This window comes from Balaenoptera musculus, chromosome 5, assembly GCF_009873245.2.
Source record: "Balaenoptera musculus isolate JJ_BM4_2016_0621 chromosome 5, mBalMus1.pri.v3, whole genome shotgun sequence".
Taxonomy (NCBI): Eukaryota; Metazoa; Chordata; class Mammalia; order Artiodactyla; family Balaenopteridae; genus Balaenoptera; species Balaenoptera musculus.
In genome coordinates, this window is record NC_045789.1 from 114,209,210 (window position 1) to 114,228,577 (window position 19,368).

Consider the following 19,368-nt stretch of genomic DNA (forward strand, 5'->3'; position numbering starts at 1 on the left):
CCAAAATAAACCACAAATCAAAACTAAAGCAAAACCCCCCAAAATTATGTTAATCACTTACCTTCAAGAATTTTACATTGTAGTAATATTTAAAGGAACTCTAAAAGTCTCCTTGATTTCTGAGTTGCAAGCTCTATTTTCTAGATTTGTGCCTACTGATAATTTAAAGTTGATAGTTAGATCCTGTCTCCTGCTATCTATACTTTAACTTATATAGTACAAAAACATATTTCTGATTTATTTAAACAGTGTATTATATAAAAATAAATCTGTGTGTATTAGAAAATATTGAATATAAAGAATAATACATTAATTATTCAGGGTGTCCCAATCCAGAGAGGCTTCAAAATAAGAAAACTAAAACAAAATGAAAGAGAGAGAATTTTCAAATAAATACAGACAAAAATACCCCAGACGTGAAGAGAGACAAAAAATTTTTAGGTTAAAGGGGCTTGCCTGGTATCAGGCAGGATTAATGATAAGACCTACACACAAAGATATCCTGATGAAGTTTCAGCATTCTAAACCTAAACAGAGAATCCTAAAAGAGAGAAACAGATAACCCACAAAAAAAATCAACAATCAAGAATCTGACAAGTCAACAATTATAGCAGGAGCTCTGAACATATTTCTCTGGACTATGGCTTCTTCCCCATGTTTATATCTGCTTTCTGAATTTCAGAAATTAGTTACTATTATCATATCTGTTGATAACTCCAATGCTTATCTTCTATTTTCTTCACTATTGGGGTGAAGAAAATAGAAGATATTTGAAAATTAGTTTTCTGCCATATAATATTCTCTCAAGAGGGAAGAAGTCCACTGTCCTGACCTAAAATTTAGAATCTTTAGATGCCTTAATCAAAATGTCTTCATTTAACTTAAGTAGATTTGTGATTGCTATCTGGCCAGGACTTATATTGTCACCTGCCCTTTGTATTTGGTGTCACTCAGCTGCCTGATTTCAATATTTTGCTTCAGAAGCTGATGATTATCTCTCTGAATGGTACAGCTTTCAGTGCTCGCGATGTTGATGTTTTTACCTTGGTAAATATTTCTTAATATGATGACAGTGCCCTTCTGACTCATAATAAAATTTTAAAATATAAAAAAATAGATTAAAGTCTATTATTGCCTGTAATACTGTAAAATTGAACATGCTGTAGTGCTATTGATGCTTTTGAGCGTGGAGGTTGCCATCCAGTCACAGTGATGGGTAAGGCTGGTTGTCACAAATCTGTTTCTCAGCACTGAACTTTATCCCACTTAAATTGTCCAAAGAAATTCCAGAACATTAAACAAAACGTCTCCTCTCCATTTTTATGGGAGATGAAAGAAAAATACTGCAGTAAGGATTTTGCTGACAAGTACATGGGAGGATCAGCTACTATTTAGTTTTTATTCTGTTACATTAACAGTGAAACAAAGCCTTAGGCAAACACTGATTCACTAGTTATTACATAATTTTTTGACGAGAAGTTATATTATGAGAGCTCCCTTCTCAGAAGTAGGTATTTTCTTAGGAGTCTTTAAGATGTTTAAGTCTCTCTTCACATATTAGCTACTCTATAAATACTGAATGCTTTCTTTAACAGTGCCATGTGAAGTTCTTTATCAAAAGCCTCACAACAACCCTATAATGAATGTTCAATCATTATCCCCTTCTTTCAGATGAGGAAATGAAAGCTTACAGAGATTAAGTAGCAGAGATAGGGTACTAACCCAGGCCCAACTATCTGTGATCCTGCCGTGCTCTGCTCCTTCTTTTAAAAGAAGGTATTGCCTGTTTTACATGTCTGATTAGGAACCCTCTCAGAGGGATTATTGTTGAAGAGCGCTAAAGAAGTTGCTAAGAACTTTCATAAGAATCTCATGTAAATTTCATTTCACATATAACTGTGTTCATGAACCATGTTAACCTAAAAAAAATGGACTGCCAGATATTTCTCCAGCAGAAATGGGTTTATTCAGGATCAGCAGAGAATTGCAGTTTGGGGTCTGCAGCCATGTTGAGCCACATGCAAGTTCCCACACGGGAAGGGAAGGAGAACACTTTTATAGAGGAGAAAAGGGACTTGAGAGGGCTATAGTAAACAACAAGTCTATGGCTTTTCATTGGCTGAGTCCTTGCCAGGAAAGAAGAGGCATCTTTTTTCTTCCTGTTGGGCTCTGCTATCCTTATAGGGCATGCAAGTTCTCCCAACCCTATTTGACTGAGATTTCTGTTTATTAATTTTTTACAACCATTATGCAGATTCAAGTCTCTTTTTGAAATCCTCTCTCTTTGTTACTCCACAACCTCAAAGCAGTTGCCAAATCCTGTTGTTTAATATCTGTCTTCTCTACAAGGTAGATTTTTGTCTTGTGAAGCAAGCACCATTTTGGTCTAATGATATTTCTTGTGTCTAGGAAAGTGTTTACTTAGAGGAGTTACTCAATAAACATTTGTTAGTGCAATGATGTTTTTCTTACCTGTTTCCCCTTTTCAACTCCTACTGGCACCAAAGAAGATAGAGCCTTCAAAACTTTTCACCTGGGCTGTTAAGTACAGTCACCTTCTCTTGGTTGACCTTTCAGTCTTCAGCCTCTTTCTGTTTCTCAAACCTGCCAAGCACATTGCTGCCCCAGGGCCTTTGCACTCACTGTTCACTTGGTAGAAATAATCTTCTCCCAGGGGGCCATGTTGCTTACTCCCACACCTCTCTTGGGTCTCTGCTCAAATGTCCTCCTATTAGTGAGAATGCCTATTTAAAATAGCAGCCCCTCTCCACCCATGGCTGCGTATCTGATTATTGAAATTTCATCCCGCTGTTTAAGGTTCAGCTTAATTCCTTTGGAATAGCTCAGGGTGAAGCCAGTGGGATGGTAGTGCATACAGTCACAGAGGTAGGTGGTCAAATGTCAAAGGCCTGAGAGACAATTTTGAGAACTATAACTTTTGCTATGAATGGGAGAAGGAGTTATTGAAGGAGAGAAATGAACAGGGAGATCAATTAGAAGAATATTTACTACTCTAGGTGAGAGAGACAGACAGACAGAAAGAATGGTGTCTTGGAACCAGGTGTTAACAGAGGAAGATATGGATAATATATGCCAATGAAATAGATGTAGAGTGTGAGACAAAGAGAGGAGTCTAGAATGACCTTAAGGATTATGGCCTGAGAAATTGGAATGGTGGAATTTTTATTTACTAAGTCAAGAAAAACTTTGGGGGAACAGTTTTTAATGGGATGATAAAGATTTCAATTTAGGACATGTCAAGTTTGAGAAGATATTTGATATTTAAGTAAAAGGTGATAAATAACCAAATAGAGGGGTGAAGTAGACAGTTGCATGTAAAATTCTGGCATTTAAGGAATAAATCCAGACTTGGGATATGAATGTAGAAGTTGTCAGTGTGTGTGTGGTGTGTAAAACCATGAGGCTGGGAGAGATCACTAAGAAGTGAGGGCAAATAGAGAAGAGGTTCAGGCTGAGCCCTAGGACACTTCAGCCCTTAGATGAGGAGAAACCAGCAAAGGAGACTGGGAGAAAGCAGTCAATGTGACGGCAAGAGAACAAGTAGAGTGAGCTGTCTCAGAAGACAAAAGAAGGTGTTTCAAGGAGGAAGGAGAGATCAGCTGGGTCAGTACTTCTGATGAATCATATAAGGTTTGGATTGAGAAATGACTAGTAGAATGAGAAACATAGAGGTCATGCCCAGCTTTTAAAAGAGTTCTGGTGGAGGCAACAAAATCTGGTGTTCAAAGGAGGTGATAGGATGTAACCCAAGAAAAGAAAATATGTGCAAAGAGGACGGGAGTGTGAGGCAGATTTTGGAGAAAACAAGTAGTTCCCTTTCTAAATGAGAATTAATGGGTAGTTCCTGGCCATCAAAGACTCATTACCTGGCATAGGTATGGGATGTATATATGTATGCATATATTTATGTGTGTGGTTGTATGAATATGGACCATTCAAAGTTTAAGAGCAGGACAGTAACACATCCGAAACTATGCTTTAAAAATATTATGGTGGCATCAGTATAAGCCATGAATTTAGAAGACATGATGATTTCTCTAAGGGAATAGTGAACTGAATTTAAAAAATAAAGCTAAATTCAGCTTCACATTTGTCATTGTTTCTTTAGATTTTTATTCAAACAAGCAGAGTTGACACAAAACAGTCTTGAGAAATGTGGGTAGTGAAATAACAATTGGAAATACATGGTTTAAGCATGAAATTTTAAAAAATCAGATTACAGACTTAGATTTAGTGTTTGTGTGTTTTATAAAATCTCAAAAATATATAGAAAACATTCATTTTGAAATTCTTGAGAAAAGTGTACTTCATAATCTATGGCAAAGATGTTTACTAGTTCATATAATATAAAAGTAAATGTTTAACTACAAAAAAATGTTTCATATGTGGGCTGGTGAAATTGCTATGAAGTATTCACTCCTTAAAATGTATTTGTGTTTGTATTTTCATGGTCCATACAGCACTAATGTAAAACAGATTTTTAACAATACTTGTACATTTGACACAGCTGTCATGGAGCTAATGTAATAATCCTGTATCTGTATATGATCAGTGATGTAATCATTTGATGTATACATTAATGTTTAGTAACTTATACCCAGATACTGGTGGTATTATGAACTGATTTTCCAGAATCATAATATAGTGATTGGAACATTGGATTAACTGTCAGGTAAATTAGACCTGGTTAGCAACTCTGGATCTGTTTCATCATCTCAGAAAAACAGTATTTACTTTGTCTGCTTTTTAAGGTGGAAGGAAGGATCAAAGAAAAAATAAGATACATCCTCTTCCAGTGTGTCATTAATGTTTATTAATATTTTAATACTATTTTACATTAATAAAATACAAATTAATTTTAATTTTAATTTACATTATTTCTCAGTTTGTAAATTGTACCAAGAACCTGTATATTAAAGTGTTGAGTGTATATGTGTGTGTGTTTAAAAAAGAAACATTAGTGGAACAAGAAAGAATATTTTGGTATCTCATTTTTATTTGTTTCAGCAGATGTATTCGATTTAAAAATAGTAATATGAAACAAGAATTGAGCTGCTGAAATATTTTATAAACTATCTTATTACAACCAAATCCAGAGATCAAGTGTCACTTAGCTTTAGAAAACAAGCTTCATTTATTAAAAGAAAACCAATCCATCTTTCTTTCATATGACTAATGATAAATGTATGTTATTTTTCCTCATATGTTTGCTAGATTTCTTTTCCCACCCTATATGTGATGACTTAAATTCTGTAATTTCTGCCATATTTGGGTCCAGATCTTCACTCCCTCACAATGTTGGAATGCCTATTGTTTGCGTGCTAATCTGTCTCACGCATTCCTTTTTTCTCCTGTGCTTGAGCTCCATTTGTTCTTGATTCATATTATCCAACTTGAAGAAAATCAGTTTTCTATTTGGCCCACTACAATATGCATGTATCCTTAGCACATTCTAGACACAGTGGAAGAGAATTTATCATCTTGGCCCATGATGGGTGCTCTTTCCCCAGAAGACTTATGAATACATTTATTTTACAAAGAAAAAGTAATAAAAAAGACAGTCTACCTTTAGGAAGAAATAAAGTACAGGTTGCTTGTTGGTGTCACCCCAACTCTCTATGGATCTCTTGCATTTTCTGCATGACTTGTGAGTCTTAGAAGATAGACGCATCTTCTTCTTCTTTACTCCCTCTTGAGTAAAATGCAGGTATGTTTACTGCTCATTATAAAAGGTTCAGGTTTCCTGAACTAAAGGTTTCTTTCCTATAATGCAAACCACTGCATATGCAGGTGTCACCTAGTCCTATTTTCATCACCCTTTGGGAATTGGGGGCTTAAGGAAGCTACACAAATATGCAGGCTACTTGTTGCATGCTATAGACTGTATGTTTGTGTCCCTCTAAAATTCATATGTTGAACTTAATCCGCAATGTGATGGCTATTTGGAGGTGGGGCCTTTGAGAGGTGACTCCATCCTCATGAATGGGATTAGTGCCCTTATAAAAAAGACCCTTTTATAGAGAAAGAAAAAGAGCTCCCTTGCTCCTTCTTCCATGTGAGGACACAGAGAGAAGATGGCCACCTATGAAATAGGAAGTGAGTCTTCACCAGGCACTGAATCTGCCTTGATCTTGAACTTTCCAGCTTCCATAAGTGTAAGAAATAAGTTTCTGTTGTTTATAAGCCTTGCAGTCTATGGTATTTTTGTTACAGCAGCCTAAACAAACTAAGATATTGTGCCATGAGTAATAAAACTATCTCTCAAACTGTGGCAAGCTAAATAGTTAGTTTTCAAGTAAGATGGAATCTAATGACCTTCAGAGATTTTGACAGTTTTGGTGATGAAGATGGGATGCTGATAGATATGGCTTTCTGGAAGAAGGATGAAGGCCATGTGGGCCAATTAATGAGATTTGAGAGAAATCCATAGGTATCAGTGGCAAATGTCTTGGCCAAGTTGAATGGTCAACTGGGCAATAAAAGATCCTCTACGTTATTGACTGTTAATGAGGAGGAACTGGGGAAGTTGACTGCAGATTAAATCATGTCTTGGTTGTTCTTAACTCCCCTCTAGGTGGGAAGAATTCTTTATCAATATGGGGGACAGTCTCAGTTCTGCAGTTCAAAGATTCTTCATGGGTAGCCAGAAGGTTCTTCCCCTATGATAGTTAATTTTATATGTCAACCTATCTAGGCCAGCATACCCAGTTTTGGGTCAACTACCAGTCCAGATGTTGTTGTGAAGGTATTTTTTCAGATGTGATTAACATTTATATTAGTAGACTTTGAGTACAGCAGATTACCCTCCATAATATGGGTGGGCCTCATCCAATCAGTTGAAGGCCTTAAGGGAAAAGACTGAGGTTCCCCAGGGAAGAAAAAAATTGGTCTCTGAATGCTGTTGGATTCAAGACTGTAACATCATCTCTTCCCTGGGTCTCTACCCTGCCAATCTGCCCTGCAAATTTAAGACTTGCTATTCTCCACAAACACGTGAGCCAATTCTTTTTTTTTTTAACATCTTTATTGGAGTATAATTGCTTTACAATGGTGTGTTAGTTTCTGCTTTATAACAGAGTGAATCAGTTATACATATACGTATATCCCCATATCTCCTCCCTCTTGCGTCTCCCTCCCACCCTCCCTATCCCACCCCTCTAGGTGATCACAAAGCACCGAGCTCATCTCCCTGTGCTATGTGGCTACTTCCCACTAGCTATCTATTTTACATTTGGTAGTGTATATATGTCCATGCCACTCTTTCACTTCATCACAGCTAACCCTTCCCCCTCCCTTTGTCCTCAAGTCCATTCTCTATTCCTGTCCTGCCCCTAGGTTCTTCAGAACCATTGTTTGTTTGTTTGTTTTTTTAGGTTCCATATATGTGTTAGCATATGGTATTTGTTTTTCTCTTTCTGACTTACTTCACTCTGTATGACAGACTCTAGGTCCATCCACCTCACTACAAATAACTCAATTTCGTTTCTTTCTATGGCTGAGTAATATTCCATTGTATATATGTGCCACATCTTCTTTATCAATTCATCTGTCGATGGACACCTAGGTTGCTTCCACGTCCTGGCTATTGTAAATAGAGCTGCAATGAACATTGTGGTACATGACTCTTTTTGAATTATGGTTTTCTCAGGGTATATGCCCAATAGTGTGACTGCTGGGTCGTATGGTAGTTCTATTTTTAGTTTTTTGAGGAATCTCCATACTGTTCTCCATAGTGGCTGTATCAATTTGCATTCCCACCAACAGTGCAAGAGGGTTCCCTTTTCTCCATACCCTCTCCAGCATTTATTGTTTGTAGATTTTTTTGATGATGGCCAGTCTGACCCGTGTGAGGTGATATCACATTGTAGTTTTGATTTGCATTTCTCTAATGATTAGTGATGTTGAGCATCCTTTCATGTGTTTGTTGGCAATCTGTATACCTTCTTTGGAGAAATGTCTATTTAGGTCATCTGCCCAATTTTGGATTGGATTGTTTGGTTTTTTTTGATATTGAGCAGCATGAGCTGCTGAAAAAATTTTGGAGATTAATCCTTTGTCAGTTGCTTCATTTGCAAATATTTTCTCCCATTCTGAGGGTTGTCTTTTCATCTTGTTTATGCTTTCCTTTGCTGTGCAAAAGCTTTTAGGTTTCATTAGGTCCCATTTGTTTATTTTTGTTTTTATTTCCATTTTTCTAGGAGGTAGGTCAAAAAGGATCTTGCTGCGATTTATGTCATACAGTGTTCTGCCTCTGTTTTCCTCTAAGAGTTTGATAGTGTCTGGTCTTTAATCCATTTTGAGTTTATTTTTGTGTATGGTGTTAGGGAGTGTTCTAATTTCATACTTTTACATGTACCGGTCCAGTTTTCGCAGCACCACTTATTGAAGAGGCTGTCTTTTCTCCATGTGTATTCTTGCCTCCTTTATCAAAAATAACGTGACCATATGTGCCTGGGTACATCTCTGGGCTTTCTATCCTGTTCCATTGATCTGTATTTCTGTTTTTGTGCCAGTACCATACTGTCTTGATTACTGTAGCTTTGTAGTGTAGTCTGAAGTCTGGGAGTCTGATGCCTCCAGCTCCGTTTTTCTTTCTCAAGATTGCTATTCAGAGCCTTTTGTGTTTCCACACAAATTGTGAAATTTTTTGTTCTGGTCTTGTGAAAAATGTCATTGGTAGTTTGATAGGGATTGCATTGAATCTATAGATTGCTTTCGGTAGTATAGTCATTTTCACAATGTTGATTCTTCCAATCCAAGTACATGGTATATCTCTCCATCTGTTTGTATCATCTTTAATTTCTTTCATCAGTGTCTTATAGTTTTCTGAATACAGGTGTTTTGTCTCCTTAGGTAGGTTTCTTCCTAGGTATTTTATTCTTTTTGTTGCAGTGGTAAACGGAGTGTTTCCTTAATTTCTCTTTCAGATTTTTCATCATTAGTGTATAGGAATGCAAGTGATTTCTGTGAATTAATTTTGTATCCTGCTACTTTACCAAATTCAGTGATTAGCCATAGTAGTTTTCTCTAGCATCTTTAGGATTCTCTATGTATAGAATCATGTCATCGGCAAACAGTAACAGCTTTACTTCTTCTTTTCCGATTTGGATTCCTTTTATTTCTTTTTCTTCTCTGATTGCTGTGGCTGAAACTTCCAAAACTATGTTGAATAATAGTGGTGAGAGTGGACAACCTTGTCTTGTTCCTGATCTTAGAAGAAATGATTTCAGTTTTTCACCATTGAGAATGATGTTGGCTGTGGGATTGTCATATATGGCCTTTATCATGTTGAGGTAAGTTCCCTCTATGCCTACTTTCTGGAGAGTTTTTATCATAAATGGGTGTTGAATTCTGTCAAAAGCTTTTTCTGCATCTATTGAGATGATCATATGGTTTTTCTCCTTCAATATGTTAATATGGTGTATCACATTGATTGATTTGTGCATATTGAAGAATCCTTGCATTACTGGGATAAACCCTACTTGATCATGGTGTATGATCCTTTTAGTGTGCTGTTGGATTCTGTTTGATAGTATTTTGTTGAGGATTTTTGCATCTATGTTCATCGGTGATATTGGCCTGTAGTTTTCTTTCTTTGTGACATCTTTGTCTGGTTTTGGTATCAAGGTGATGGTGGCCTTGTAGAATGAGTTGGGGAGTGTTCCTTCCTCTGCTATATTTTGGAAGAGTTTGAGAAAGATAGGTGTTACCTCTTCTCTAAATGTTTGATAGAGTTCGTCTGTGAAGCCATCTGGTCCTGGGCTTTTCTTTGTTGGAAGATTTTTAATCACAGTCTCCATTTCAGTGCTTGTGATTGGTCTGTTTATATTTTCTATTTCTTCCTGGTTCAGTCTCAGAGAGTTGTGCTTTTCTAAGAAATTGTCCATTTCTTCCAGGCATTCTGTTTAATTGGCATATGGTTGCTTGTAGTAATCTCTCATGATCCTTTGTATTTCTGCAGTGTCAGTTGTTACTTCTCCTTTTTCATTTCTAATTCTATTGATTTGAGTCTTCTACCTTTTTTTTTTTCTTAATGAGTCTGGCTAATGGTTTATCAATTTAGTTTATCTTCTCAAAGAACCAGCTTTTAGTTTTATTGATCATTGCTATTGTTTCCTTCATTTTTTTTCATTTATTTCTGATCTGATCTTTATGATTTCTTTCCTTCTGCTAACTTTGGGTTTTTTTTGTTCTTCTTTCTCTAATTGCTTTAGGTGTAACGTTAGGTTGTTTATTTGAGGTGTTTCTTGTTTCTTGAGGTAGGCTTGTATAGTTATAAACTTCCCTCTTAGAACTGCTTTTGCTGCATCCCATAGGTTTTGTATCATTGTATTTTCATTGTCATTTGTCTCTAGGTTTGTTTTTATTTTTTTTTCCGCTTTGGTTTCTTCAGTGATCTCTTGGTTATTTAGTAATATATTTTGTAGCCTCCATGTGTTTGTATTTTTTCAGATTTTTTCCTGTAATTGATATGTAGTCTCATAGCACTGTGGTCAGAAAAGATACTTGTTATGATTTCAATTTTCTTTAATTTACCAAGGCTTGATTTGTGACGCAAGATATGATCTATCCTGGAGAATATTCCATAAGCACTTGGGAAGAAAGTGTATTCTTTTGTTTTTGGATAGAATGTCCTATAAATATCAATTAAGTCCATCTTGTTTAATGTATCATTTAAAGCTTGTGTTTCCTTATTTATTTTCACTTTGGATGATCTGTCCATTGCTGAAACTGGGGTGTTAAAATCCCTACTATGATTGTGTTACTGTCGATTTCCCCTTTTATGGCTGTTAGCATTTGCCTTATGTATTGAGATGCTCCTATGTAGGGTGCATAAATATTTACACTTGTTATATCTTCTTCTTGGATTGATCCCTTGATCATTATGTAGTGTCCTTCTTTGTCTCTGTAATAGTCTTTATTTTAAAGTCTATTTTGTCTGATATGAGCTTTGCTACTCAAGCTTTCTTTTGATTTCCATTTGCATGGAGTATCTTTTTCCATCCCTTCACCTTCAGTCTCTATGTGTCCCTAGGTCTGAAGTGGGTCTTTTGTAGACAGCATATATATGGGTCTTGTTTTTGTATCCATTCAGCCAGTCTATGTCTTTTGGTTGGAGCATTTAATCCATTTACATTTAAGGTAATTATCGATATGTATGTTCCTATTACCATTTTCTTAATTGTTTTGGGTTTGTTACTTTAGGTTTTTTACTTCTTTTGTGTTTCTTGCCTAGGAAGTTCCTTTAGCATTTGTTGCAAAGCTGGTTTGGTGGTGCTGAATTCTCTTAGCTTTTGCTTGTCTGTAAAGGTTTTAATGTCCCATCGAATCTGAATGAGATCCTTGCTGGGTAGAGTAATCTTGGTTGTAGGTTTTTCCCTTTCATCACTCTAAATATGTCCTGCCACTCCCTTCTGGCTTGCAGAGTTTCTGCTGAAAGATCAGCTGTTAACCTTATGGGGATTCCCTTGTATGTTATTTGTTGTTTTTCCCTTGCTGCTTTAAATATTTTTTCTTTGTATTTAATTTTTGGTAGTTTGATTAATATGTGTCTTGGTGTGTTTCTCCTTGGATTTATCCTGTATGAGACTCTCTGTGCTTCCTGGGCATGATTGACTATTTCGTTTCCCATATTAGGGAAGTTTTCAACTATAATCTCTTCAAATGTTTTCTCAGTCCCTTTCTTTTTCTCTTCTTCTTCTGGGACCCCTATAATTCGAATGTTGGTGCGTTTAATGTTGTTCCAGAGGTTTCTGAGACTGTTCTCAATTCTTTTCATTCTTTTTTCTTTATTCGGCTCTGCAGTAGTTATTTCTACCCTTTTATCTTCCAGGTCACTTATCCATTCTTCTGCCTTAGTTTTTCTGCTATTGATTCCTTCTAGAGAATTTTTAATTTCATTTCTTGTGTTGTTTATCATTGTTTGTTTGCTCTTTAGTTCTTCTAGGTCCTTGTTAAAACTTTCTTGTATTTTCTCCATTCTATTTCCAAGATTTTGGATCATCTTTACTATCGTTATTCTGAATTCTTTTTCAGGTAGACTGCCTATTTCCTCTTCATTTGTTTGGTCTGGTGTTTTTTTGCCTTGCTCCTTCATCTGCTGTGTGTTTCTCTGTCTTCTCATTTTGTTTACCTTACTGTATTTAGGGTCTCCTTTTCACAGGCTGCAGTTTTGTAGTTCCCATTGTTTTTGATGTCTGCCTCCAGTGTGTAAGGTTGGTTTAGTGGGTTGTGTAGGCTTCCTGATGGAGGGGACTTGTGCCTGTGTTCTGGTGGATGAGGCCGGATCTTGTCTTTCTGGTGGGCAGGACCACCTCCAGTGGTGTGTTTTGGGGTGTTTGTGACCTTATTATGATTTTAGGCAGCCTCTCTGCTAATGGGTGGGGTTGTGTTCCTGTCTTGCTAGTTGTTTGGCATAAGCTGTCCAGCACTCTAGCTTGCTGGTTGTTGAGTGGAGCTGGGTCTTAGCGTTGAGATGGAGATCTCTGGGAAAGCTTTCGCCATTTGATATTACTTGGAGCCGGGAGGTCTCTCGTGGACCAATGTCCTGAACTCAGCTCTCCCACCTCAGAGGCACAGGCCTGACACTAGCCGGAGCACCAAGACCATGTCAGGCACATGGTTCAGAAGAAAAGGGAGAAAAAGAAAGAAAGAAAGAAAAAAATAAAATAAAGTTATTAAAATAAAAAATAATCATTAAAAATAAAAATTTAAAAAGTAATTTAATAAGTGAAAGAAGAGAGCAAGGAAACCAAAGGACAAATCCACCAGTGATAACAAGTGCTAAAAACTATACAGAAAAAAAAAAAAAAAACCAAACCAAAAAAAAAAACAAAAGAAAATGGACAGACAGAACCCTAGGACAAATGGTAAAAGCCAAGCTATACAGACAGAATCACACAAAGAAGCATACACATACACACTCACAAAAAGAGAAAACGGAAAAAAATACATATATCATTGCTCCCCAGATCCACCGCCTCAATTTGGGATGATTCATTGTCTATTCAGGTATTCCACAGATGCAGGTACATCAAGTTGACTGTGGAGATTTAATCTGCTGCTCCTGAGGCTGCTGGGAGAGATTTCCCTTTCTCTTCTGTGTTCCCACAGCTCCTGGGGTTCAGCTTTGGATTTGGACCCGCCTTTGCTTGTAAGTGGCCTGAGGGCATCTGTTCTTCCCTCAGACAGGATGGGGTTAAAGGAGCAGCTGATTCGGGGGCTCTGGCTCACTCAGGCCGGGGGGAGGGAGGGGTACGAATGCGGGGCGAGCCTGCGGCGGCAGAGGCCAGCATGACGTTTCACCAGCCTGAGGCGCGCCGTGCGTTCTCCCGGGGAAGTTTTCCCTTGATCACGGGGCCCTGGCAGTGGCGGGCTGCACAGGCTCCCGGGAGGGGCGGTGTGGAGAGTGACCTGTGCTTACACACAGGCTCTTGGTGGCGGCAGGAGCAGCCTTAGCGTCCCATGCCCGTCTCTGGGGTCCGTGCTGATCGCCGCGGCTCGTGCCCATCTCTGGAGCTCGTTTAGGTGGTGCTCTGAATCCCCTCTCCTCGCGCACCAGGAAACAAAGAGGCAAGAAAAAGTCTCTTGCCTCTTCAGCAGCTCCAGACCTTTTCCCCGACTCCCTCCTGGCTAGCTGTGGTGCACTAACCCCTTCAGGCTGTGTTCACGCTGCCAACCCCAGTCCTCTCCCTGCGATCCGACCGAAGCCCGAGCCTCAGCTCCCAGCCCCCGCCCGCCCCGGCGGGTGAGCAGACAAGCCTCTCAGGCTGGTGAGTGCTGATCGGCACCGATCCTCTGTGCGGGAATCTCTCCGCTTTGCCCTCCGCACCCCTGTTGCTGCACTCTCCTCCGTGACTCCGAAGCTTCCTCCCCACCATCCCCCATGTCCGCCAGTGAAGGGGCTTCCTAGTGTGTGGAAACCTTTCCTCCTTCACGGCTCCCTCCCACTTGTGCAGGTCCCATCCCTATTCTTTGTCTCTGTTTTTCTTTTTTCTTCTTCCCTACCCCGGTAGTGGGGAGTTTCTTGCATTTGGGAGGTCTGAGTTCTTCTGCCAGCGTTCAGTGGGTGTTCTGTAGGAGCTGTTCCACATGTAGATGTATTTCTGATGTATCTGTGGGGAGGAAGGTGATCTCCATGTCTTACTCTTCCTCCATCTCGAAGGTCGGGTCCCTCATATTTTTAAAGGCTCTTATAATCTGATATGAGAAAGACAGCCCATGCAATAGAAAACAAAAAGATGATGAATAGGTGAATCATTGCAGAAAATCTCTCCCTGCTAACTTTGAATCACAGCAGAGTATCTCCGAATGGCGCAAACCTAAATTTTATATGCCACTGGGAAACCAAAAAATTTGTGTGACTCACTTTCTTGCCATATTTGCTTTATTGTGGTGATCTGGAACTGAACCTGAAGTATCTCAGTCATGTCTGTACTTTGTTTTGGCAGCCCAGCTGACTCATACATTTTCTAAGATAGACCCTAAAAATTTATGGTATTTGTTGTTTCTGTTCAGGACCCAAGGGGCCTGGTTGAGTTCAGTACCACCAGTTTCTCTCATCCTGCAATTGCAACTCTAATGAGATATTGTATGGAACAAATTAAACGTATTTGGTTCCAGCTCCTGTGGGTCAGATTAATCAGAGTTGGTGATGGAATGGCTTACTCATGAAAAATTTCACCAGACTGTCAAGATGATCTAGAAGTGAGGGGTGGTTATTGTTGGGAGACAGTATAGTTGTCTCATGTTTCTGAAGATGTTGTGAGCAGGGGCACTGACTGACCATTGTTCTCGACTATCTTTACAAGGATGTTTGTAAAGGAACAGCCTTGAGAGACAGAGATAGTGTTTCCCTCTGGCACAGAAAACAGGCTTGCTTATTGCTCATAATAAAAGATCTGAGTTCCCTAAGCTCAGGTTTCTTTCCTGTATTGCAACCCACAATGTGTGTGCAGTTGTTATCCAGCCTTCGTGTCGCCATCTGGAAACTGGGACTCTAGGAACTGCTGTAAAATATGCTGATACTCACACTGCTTGCCGTGCCTTGAGTAATCAAGTGTCTGTCACTGACCTAGGAGGCTTGTGTCTTCCGCCAGCATTCAGGAAACTGTAGCAAGGCTAACTTGTTAGCTTTTAAGCAGGGTAAACGCTCAGACCCTTAACAATACTTGAAAACTGGAGGAAAATTCTCCTTCTTATTGAAAGGAAAAATATAGGAAACAATTGAAATCTATTTCAAATAATTTGTTGGTCAATTGGGGGCCACAGTCCCCTTAATATCTGGGAAAATTTAAGGGCTTTTAATTCTCCCTTCTGTTTTCTGCACATTTCTAGATCAATTGCAATGGATGCCTTCTGGACTCCTGCATAAACTTGATTCATTCTCTGAATGTGCTACTTATCTTGATTGTGGGGTTGCTTTTCTGGGAATATACACATGTCAAGACTCATAAAACTGTACATTTTATATATGTGAAGCTTTTGTGTGTCAAGTATACCTCAATAAAACTGTAAAAGAAAAAGCAGCAAATTTTTTTTTGCTGTTTGTGACTATCCTGTTAGATTACACATCTCAAAACCCACTCACCCCTAGATTTTCAATAAAGTAAAATATATGTATTCAGTAAAAATAATTTTGTATAAATATATATACATACATAACATGTTTGAACTAAAGAATGGGACAAATATGACAGAGAAGAGCATAACAAAAATTCAGAAGGTAAATCAGGTTATGTAGGAGACTACAAGGTCTCAAATGGTTTCTTTGTCATTTTTATAATACTGTGTATGTTACTTCTACATATGGCTATAAACTGCTAAATACATTATTATTTTTCTTTAAAACTTTAATTTTTAAAAGGCAATAAAGATAAATTTAAAAGTCTTACATTTACTCACATTTTTACCATTTCTTCAGCATTCAGACCTCCATCTATTTATCATTTTCCTGATGCCTGAAGGACTTTATATATACAAATTTTAATTTTAATATATATTAAAATTAAATTATAAAATAATATATTATTTATTGTATAAATTATATGTAATTTTATAGTGCAAATCTATTAAGCTTTTGTACATCTGGAAATGTTTTTATTTTATATGTTTTGGAAATTATTTTTACCAAGTATAGAATTTTGGTTGACATTGTTTTTCTTTCAGTACGTTAAAGACATTACTCTCCTGTTTTCTGCCTTGCCCTGTTCTGACATGAAGTATTTGGTTATTTGTTCCTCTGGAAATGATGTGTCTTTTTTTTCCTCTCTGACTGCTTTTAAGATTTATTTTTATATCTATTTTTAAGCAATTTGATTTTGATATGCCTTGGTATAATTTTGTTCACATCTGGTGCTTGAGATTTGTTGGGCTTCTTAAGATCTGTGGATTATGCTTAATTTCAAAACTATTTGGCCATTATTTTTGTCCTATTCCCACCCTCCCCCTTCTTTTTTTTTTTTTTTTATAAATTTATTTATTTATTTATTTTTGGTTGTGTTGGGTCTTCATTGCTGTGTGCAGGTTTTCTCTAGTTGTGGTGAGCGGGGGCTACTCTTTGTGGCGGTGCGTGGGCTTCGCATTGGGGTGGCTTCTCTTGTTGCAGAGCACGGGCTCTAGGCACGCAGACTTTAGTAGTCATGGCACGTGGGCTCAGCAGTTGTGGCTTGCGGGCTCTAGAGCACAGGCTCAGTACTTGTGGCACATGGGCTTAGTTGCTCTGTGGCATGTGGGATCTTCCTGGGCCAGGGCTCGAACCCTTGTCCCTTGCATTGGCAGGTGTATTCTTAACCACTGCACCACCAGGGAAGCTCCCTCCCCCTTCTTTTGGGGACTTGAATTACATGTACATTAGGTCACTTGAAGTTGTCCAACAGATCACTGCTCTTTTTGTGTTTTTTCAGTCTTTTCCTCTCTCCCTTTCATCTTGGATAGTTTCTGTTGCTATGTCTTAAAGTTTACTAATCATTTCTTCTTCAGTGTCTAGTCTGCCATTAATCCCATGCAGCGCACCTTGGGCTCCTAAGCGGGCTAGGGGAGCAGAGAGGGGCTCCAGTGGCTGGTGTCAGCAAACATGAATACCCGTGGGGCGAAAGCTGGTGAAATCTGCAGGGGGTCCCTGGGAACTGTGCTGGCCTTTGGTTGCTTCTTCAGTGGTGAAAACTTCTGGGTTTATCCGTCCAAGCAGTTCACTGTTAACCCATGATTGCTTCTGCTGTTGACTGTTACAGGTAGTCCCTGCTTTTCTTCCTTGTTTCTAACATCCCTGTATGTCTCACCTTTGCTGCTCTGGATGGGGTAATATCCAAGTGGGACCTTCCTGCCCTGAAAGGCCGGGGAGGCTGGTTACTCGCCTGGCTTGCTCTCCCTTTTCCAGGGAGAAGAACTCTTTCTAGCCGGGGAGATCCCTCCTGGCTCTGAGCAGTTTGGAAGATGGGATGATGCAGCCAGAAATGAAGCTGTCTTCTCTTTTTTGTGTGGTTATTCTCAGGTTCTTTTGTTCCACTGTGTTGCTGAAGTTTTTTGTTGATATTTGTGTGAAGAGGAGGCTAGGGTCTCCTATGCTGCCATATTGGTCTGAAGCCTCCTCAAAACTGCTGTTTTTGAGAGGAAACTCATTGGAGCAGATGATTAATCAATTTAAATTAGATTTTAACATTTAAAAAAAATACTTCCTCTGAGAAAACTACTAAACCATTATCTGGTCATTAATATTGACCATAGTTCAAAGTTAGTATTAATGGCCAGTGTGTAGCATTGTAAAATCTCAGATTCTATGCTTTTTTTAAAGCCACAAAGTCACGTAAATCAGAAGCATTAATTGCTAAATTTGAAACACATTATTTTATACTGTATTCAATCTAAATACATCTTTAATAGCACTGAGAGCACTCATTTAGAATTTATTAAATTTTTCCCCATTTTATAATCTCTAATTTAAAAGCTCTTCCATGGTCAATAAAGAGTATTTAGGAAGAACATGATAGTGCCTTACTCAGAATAATACAAGGACACAAAATCCTAATGAATCTTAATGTGTCTGGAGCACTTTACACCAGCTCCCACACTTGGTTCTCATGAACAAGTAAAATAAATATGATCACTTCTAGTTTACAGATAAGAAATTGGGTTAAATGAGTTATACAGTATCATATAGGTAGAAAAGACAATTTTTCTCTACTGAATCAATAAATATGTACTTCTTTTATTTGGGGAGGGTGTTATAAAATTTTTTTAATTGATTCTCAAAAGCCAGTCTTTGCTTATGATGATGTACACTACCTTATTTTTTCAGAAATATTGATGAAAAACAAATGTGTATAAGAATTATTTTAAACTAGCTGTGATTTTTTTCATTAATATGTAACTACTTAAAATTTTTTCCAAAAATTTGAAAAGAATAGTAATTCATCAGGGTTCAATTATAAAACATACTTAACAGAAAGCATAATAAATGAAATAATAGAAAAGGGAGTTTTAAAATGTACAATAGCAGTTTAGAGTAGATGTCATAAAAGAGCTCATTAGACCAAATGTAGATTCTGACAACTTCCTTATTGAATAATTTCTTTAAACTTAAAGACTTTGGAGAAATGTTCTGAAAAGTCCCTCAAAGATCATCTAATTTTTCCATACTTGACTTTTGAGAGTTGCTGCAAATAGTCATGTTGTCTTTGAGCCATTTTCACACATCTTATTTGCTCTCTTTCCCTGTAACCTTCTCATGGCTCTTCGCTAGCAATTGTCTGTTTTCCTAGATCTCACACAAGCTCAACAGCTCCGCAGGTTTTCTTCAGTCATTATGCAGTGCTTGTGATGATTTCTTTCTGTCGTTTTACAAATGAAGGAACAATGAAAGTGTAAGGAAAAAAATCCTTTGTAAAAAATACGTTTCCTTCTTTGTGGTGGTCCAAATTCCACTGGATATTAATCAATTTTGTCATAAACTTGTTTCATATTGTACTATGTAATATTTTATTCATATAATTCTCTGCAGCGTACTTACTTTTCATATTTTCTCTATTCCTTTAGGCAAATCCTCCCAGTTTTTATTTTTCTTCTGTTTCCAGGGCTCTGCATACATTTTCACGTTTCATTAGTAGTTAACTTCAAAATGCAATTAGAAAGAATTCCTTTGAGGATAGCAGGTAAAAACTGGCTTCTTTCTGCTCAATCCTTGTTAAAGAGCATGGGAAGATTCTTTTCAACTAAGACTGTTTAGAACAGAGGCCAAAAAGAAAATCTCTAGTCAAATTATTGCTATTTTGGCATTAGTATAGCATATGTATGGGTCATTAAATAAATCATGCCCCTGCATTTGTCTTTTACGTTGGTTTAGCAATAGTA